We start from the raw sequence: 5,311 nt of genomic DNA, 5'->3' as shown, positions 1-5,311 counted from the left end.
AACTTGCACACCCGAATGGGAGACCGCCAAAGTCAATCGGGGGTCGATTTAATAGCATACTACAGAAACTTGCACACCCGAATGGGAGACCGTCAAAGTCAATCGGGGTCGATTTGATAGCATACTACAGAAACTTGCACACCCGAATGGGAGACAGTCAAAGTCAATCGGGGGTCGATTTAATAGCATACTACAGAAACTTGCACACCCGAATGGGAGACCGTCAAAGTCAATCGGGGGTCGAGCATACTTTACAAAATGATCCGAGAATCTGCACACACACCGAGTGGGAGACGGTGATGAAAACGTCCGCCCTTATATGTTCGATTGCACTATTTCACTATATTAAGGGGAGAGGGTGCCTTCGCACACATATTCGGTGTGAAATATCTTCCGCCCCCCAGCGGAGCGCTTCGGCGCCTCTGCGAAGCAAAGCGCCGCATTCAAAAACAACAACCAAAATTGCCGTCGCTTTCCCTTCCCTGCCCTGCAATGGCTGGAGCAGCAGCAGGCAGCAGAAGAAGAGAGAGAGAAAATAGCCTCATGGGGTCAGAGGAATGGCAGTGGAGCGCGATCTATGAATTTCACTAGCCAGGTCTGTCTCCCAATTGAACATTATTACTCTCTCGGCGCGCACGTCGCCACCACGGTTTCCGCGACAGCAGCAGCATCATGATGTTGCGTCTATTGTAAGTCCGGAACCGGGTTATTCGGCTGTTCGCGAACAGTCAGGTTTTAACCTTGCCTAACAAACGATCAAACAACTTCCACTCTCGAGGTGCGGTACGGTGACTGTCCTATCGTCCGCTCTTGTATGCTGGATTGCACTATTTCACTATATTAAGGGGAGAGGGTGCCTTCACACACATATTCGATGTGAAATATCTTCCGCCCCCCAGCCGAGCGCTTCGGCGCCTCTGCGAAGCAAAACGCGGCATTCAAAAACAACAACCAAAATTGCCGTCGATTTCCTCTCCCTGCCCTGCAATGGCTGGAGCAGAAGGAGAGCGAGAGAGAGAATAGTCTCATTGGGTCAGAGGAATGGCAGTGGAGCGGGCTAATGGCGAGTAGGCTCGCGATCTATCAATTACACTAGCCAGGTCGCTCTCCCTATTGAACATTATTACTCTCTCACGTCGCCACTGCGGTTTCCGCGACAGCAGCAGCATCATCATGATGTTGCATCCACCAATTAGTCCGGAACCGGGTTATTCGGCTGTCTGCGAACAGTCCGGTTTTAACCTTACCCAACATCCACTCTCGAGGTGCGGTACGGTGAATGTCCTATCGTCCGACCTTGTATGCTGGATTGCACTATTTCACTATATTAAGGGGAGAGGGTGCCTTCACACACATATTCGGTGTGAAATATCTTCCGCCCCCCAGCGGAGCGCTTCGGCGCCTCTGCGAAGCAAAGCGCGGCATTCAAAAACAACAACCAAAATTGCCGTCGCTTCCCTGCCCTGCAATGGCTGGAGCAGAAGAGAGAGAGAGAGATTTTAGTCTCATTGGATCAGAGGAATGGCAGTGGAGCGGGCTTATGGCGAGTAGGCTCGCGCTCTATCAATTACACTTGCCAGGTCTCTCTTCCGTTTGGACATTATTTACTCCGTCTCTCTCTCTCTCGGCGCACACGTCGCCACCCTACTAGTTTCCGTCACAGCATATGCTGCGGCCTTTCAGTCCGGAACGGGGCTCCCCTTCGCCTTGCTGTCTGCCCAACTTAGCGGACTTGCGTTGGCTGATCACCCAGTCTTAGCGTCTGTGCCGGCCTTCAATGCAGCGCCCAACCGTCTCTTGACCGAGATTCATTGCACTATTCCACGCGCAAACGGCTACCCTAAATGTGCATAGACAACGCTCATGGTTCAACACGACCAGGGCGCAGTCTGGGAGCCGAGTATACTAAAAAGAGAGTTTAGCAGCCAAAACTCGTCAAAGCACACGTTGGGTTACCCCATCACCTAACAACGATGATGGCGGTTCCCACCCGTGAAATACACAACCTAACCAATATTGGGCGACGATGGCGCTCATGAGCCCACGCCCCACAAACAGTAAGAGAAAGAGAGAGAGGAGGAGATGGGCCAATGTGCGGTCCCTCGCCCAATGTCTTATGCCTCGCTGGGGCAAAGAGAAGAGAAGAGGAGCGGATAAGGGAGGAGATTGGCCAACGTGCGGTCCCTCGCCCAATGTCGGCTGCCTCGCTGGAGCTGGGTAAAGAGGAGAGGAGCGGATAAGGGAGGAGATTGGCACACACGGTGGCGCTGCCGGCGCCGAGGATAGCAAGAGAAGGTGCAGTTTGATCTGATCATCTGGTTTGCTATTTCTCTAAGGCCAACGTGCGGTCCCTCGCCCAATGTCGGCTGCCTCGCTGGGGCAAAGAGAAGAGGAGAGGATAAGGGAGGAGATTGGCACACACGGTGGCGCTGCCGGCGCCGAGGATAGCGAGAGAAGGTGCAGTTTGATCTGATCATCTGGTTTGCTATTTCTCTAAGGCCAACGTGCGGTCCCTCGCCCAATGTCTTCTGCCTCGCTGGGGCAAAGAGAAGAGGAGCGGATAAGGGAGGAGATTCGCCAACGTGCGGTCCCTCGCCCAATGTCGGCTGCCTCGCTGGAGCTGGGGCAAAGAGGAGCGGATAAGGGAGGAGATTGGCACACACGGTGGCGCTGCCGGCGCCGAGGATAGCAAGAGAAGGTGCAGTTAGATCTGATCATCTGGTTTGCTATTTCTCTAAGGCCAACGTGCGGTCCCTCGCCCAATGTCTTCTGCCTCTCTCTCAATCTCACTATTTTGGCCGCCGTGATAGGCGCCGCCAACAGCAGCAGCTACCTGGTTGATCCTGCCAGTAGTCATATGCTTGTCTCAAAGATTAAGCCATGCATGTGTAAGTACAAGCCGATTTAAGGCGAAACCGCGAATGGCTCATTAAATCAGCTATGTTTCATTGGATCTGTAAACCCACTTACTTGGATAACTGTGGCAATTCTAGAGCTAATACATGCAATTGGTCTCTGACCGCAAGGGAAGAGCGCTTTTATTAGTTCAAAACTGGTCGGGCCCCGGTCCGTAACCCACCTGTGGTGAATCTGAATAACTTCGGGCTGAGCGCACGGTCTCCGCACCGGCGCCGCTTCTTTCAAGTGTCTGCCTTATCAGCTTTCGATTGTAGGTTATGCGCCTACAATGGCTATAACGGGTAACGGGGAATCAGGGTTCGATTCCGGAGAGGGAGCCTGAGAAACGGCTACCACATCTAAGGAAGGCAGCAGGCACGCAAATTACCCACTCCCGGCACGGGGAGGTAGTGACGAAAAATAACGATGTGAGTCTCATCCGAGGCCTCGCAATCGGAATGAGTACACTTTAAATCCTTTAACGAGTATCCATTGGAGGGCAAGTCTGGTGCCAGCAGCCGCGGTAATTCCAGCTCCAATAGCGTATATTAAAGTTGTTGCGGTTAAAAAGCTCGTAGTTGGATCTCAGTTCCGGACTGACGGTGCACCGCCCGGTGTTTACTGTCACGCTCCGAACAGCCGCCCTGCCGGCTCGCACGGGATGCTCTTTGTCGAGTGTCCCGAGTGGCCGGAGAGTTTACTTTGAAAAAATTAGAGTGCTCAGAGCAGGCTATTTGAATGGCCCGAATGGTGATGCATGGAATATCAATGGAATAGACTCGGTTCTATTTTGTTGGTTTCGGAACCAGAGGTAATGACTAATCGAACAGGCGGGGCATTCGTATTGCGACGCTTAGAGTGTGAAATTTGACCGTCGCAAGACGAACCATTGCGAAAGCATTTGCCATGATGTTTTCATTAATCAAGAACGAAAGTTAGAGGTCTGAAGGCGATCAGATACCGCCCTAGTTCTAACCATAAACGATGCCAACTAGCGATCCGCCGGCGTTATTCCCATGACCTGGCGGGCAGCTTCCGGGAAACCAAAGTCTTTGGGTTCCGGGGGAAGTATGGTTGCAAAGCTGAAACTTAAAGGAATTGACGGAAGGGCACCACCAGGAGTGGAGCCTGCGGCTTAATTTGACTCAACACGGGAAACCTCACCAGGCCCAGACACCGGAAGGATTGACAGATTGAGAGCTCTTTCTCGATTCGGTGGGTGGTGGTGCATGGCCGTTCTTAGTTGGTGAGCCGATTTGTCTGGTTAATTCCTGATAACGAACGAGACTCTGGCCTACTAAGAAGTCACCACTTGATTCCCAGAAAATGGCAACCAGTTCGCAACTTCTTCTTAGAGGGATAAGCGTACCTTAGCCGCACGAGATTGAGCAATAACAGGTCTGTGATGCCCTTAGATGTTCTAAGCCGTGACGCTGCCATAAGGATCAACGAGTTTTCCTCCGAGAGTGAGCGGTAACCCGTTCAAAGCCTTTGATAGGATTAGCTTGCAATTGTTTCTATGAACGAGGAATTCCCAGCAAGTAAGTCAGCTTGCGCGACTACGTCCCTGCCCTTGTACACACCCGCCTGCCGCCATTTCACCGACAATGATTTAGTGAGGCCTTCGGACTGGCGCTCTGGGATTGTCGGCCCCGTTGCCCGCGAGGGTTTTCTGGGGTCGTCGCCTCGAGCTGACGGAAAGATGTCCAAACTTGATCATTTAGAGGAAGTAAAAGTCGTAACAAGGTTTCCGTAGGTGAACCTGCGGAAGGATCATTAACAGAGAGAAAGAGAACGGGGCGCTCTTAAAACTACTACTACTCTCCTGATTTGGGCGGTCTCGGGCTCTGCTCTGGCAACTCCAGCAGCGAAAGAGGACAATCCCGGCCCCCGCACCAAAAATAGGTACCACCACGCTGTAGGTGGACCACACTCGGGCGAGAGCGCGAAGACCGGAGGAGGAGGACGGACGGGGCTTTGGACGGCTGCCCGTCCGTTCCTTACTACCGGCGAATAAGCCTCTTGACCCAAAAGAGTGAAATTCAAGTGTCAAAAAACAACAACAAGCCGTCCGGCCAAACCCAAACCACAAACTTGGGCTATGTCTGTCAAACCCTTTCATTGAGACTCGACCTGTGATGGTTAGTCGCAAAAAGACCAAATGGCAAATACACAACTCTTAACGGGGGATCACTCGGCTCGTGGGTCGATGAAGACCGCAGCAAACTGCGTGTCGGTATGTGAATCGCAAGAATACCAGATACATCGACAAGTTGAACGCATATTGCGGCGGCGGCAGCCATATGAGCTTGTCGCCGCCACTCCTCTACGAGGGTCGGAAATATACATCCATCGGTTGCTGCGAGTTCGGTGCCTGCTGACTGTCTCCCCGACACGAGGGTAACCCGAACCG

At 52.6% G+C, this 5,311-nt stretch overlaps 1 non-coding gene across 1 annotated transcript; it reads left to right on the top strand.

The window, feature by feature from the left end:
- The first annotated feature begins 5,072 nt into the window (after positions 1-5,072).
- Positions 5,073-5,236, top strand: LOC121870159. The gene has a single exon (XR_006089666.1). It is a non-coding gene; the product is annotated as a 5.8S ribosomal RNA (ribosomal RNA).
- Positions 5,237-5,311: the final 75 nt, after the last annotated feature.

The sequence above is a fragment of the Homarus americanus genome, unplaced genomic scaffold (assembly GCF_018991925.1).
Source record: "Homarus americanus isolate GMGI-L3 unplaced genomic scaffold, GMGI_Hamer_2.0 scaffold20011, whole genome shotgun sequence".
NCBI lineage: Eukaryota > Metazoa > Arthropoda > Malacostraca > Decapoda > Nephropidae > Homarus > Homarus americanus.
The sequence above is the reverse complement of the archived record's forward strand: the minus strand, read 5'-3'. Positions and strand labels throughout refer to the sequence as shown.